Source organism: Sinocyclocheilus rhinocerous, unplaced genomic scaffold, assembly GCF_001515625.1.
Source record: "Sinocyclocheilus rhinocerous isolate Xijiao unplaced genomic scaffold, SAMN03320098_v1.1 scaffold3180, whole genome shotgun sequence".
NCBI lineage: Eukaryota > Metazoa > Chordata > Actinopteri > Cypriniformes > Cyprinidae > Sinocyclocheilus > Sinocyclocheilus rhinocerous.
The window spans coordinates 5,630-6,147 of NW_015630670.1; the positions used below are offsets into that span (position 1 = coordinate 5,630).

The 518-nt window shown below is 35.5% G+C and overlaps 1 protein-coding gene across 1 annotated transcript in view; it reads left to right on the forward strand.

The window, feature by feature from the left end:
• The window catches only part of xpo5 (exportin 5), a 90,088-nt gene that overhangs the window by 1,325 nt on the left and 88,245 nt on the right, over positions 1 to 518 (forward strand). The window lies entirely within an intron of this gene.

Below are 518 nucleotides of genomic sequence, written 5' to 3' on the forward strand. Positions count from 1 at the left end.
TTTTTTTTTTTTTTTTTTTTCAAAATTCATTCGCGCAAATCGTGATCTTAATAAGTTTTGATGTTCTTGTTTGTTGCCTTATCAAACCAACCTTATCAATATCTATCAAGAAGCATGAAGAAGGTAGGAATAGGCGACATTTCTTTGAGTATCTAGCATACATAATAAAATGTTGCATGCACATTTACATCCTCGCGTTTACAGATGCAGAGCATTCGGTACAGTATGCACAATGACACAAACAGCTTGTTAACAGACACTGAGGTGAGGTGTGTCACACACAAATAGCCCTCTTCATGTGAAGCTCACGGGAGACGGGACTATTTCTAGCTGCTCATATCTGAAGTATGGAGCCCCTCACTGAGGAAAAAAAAATACAATAAAACTACAACCGCTAATATGTTCCCATGTTTTTGTAATCTGTAAATAAAATATGCACTGATGTCTCAGATTTATTACAACCGATATGTTGCTGACTTATTTAAATTTTTTAAAACAATTTTTAACACCCCACCACC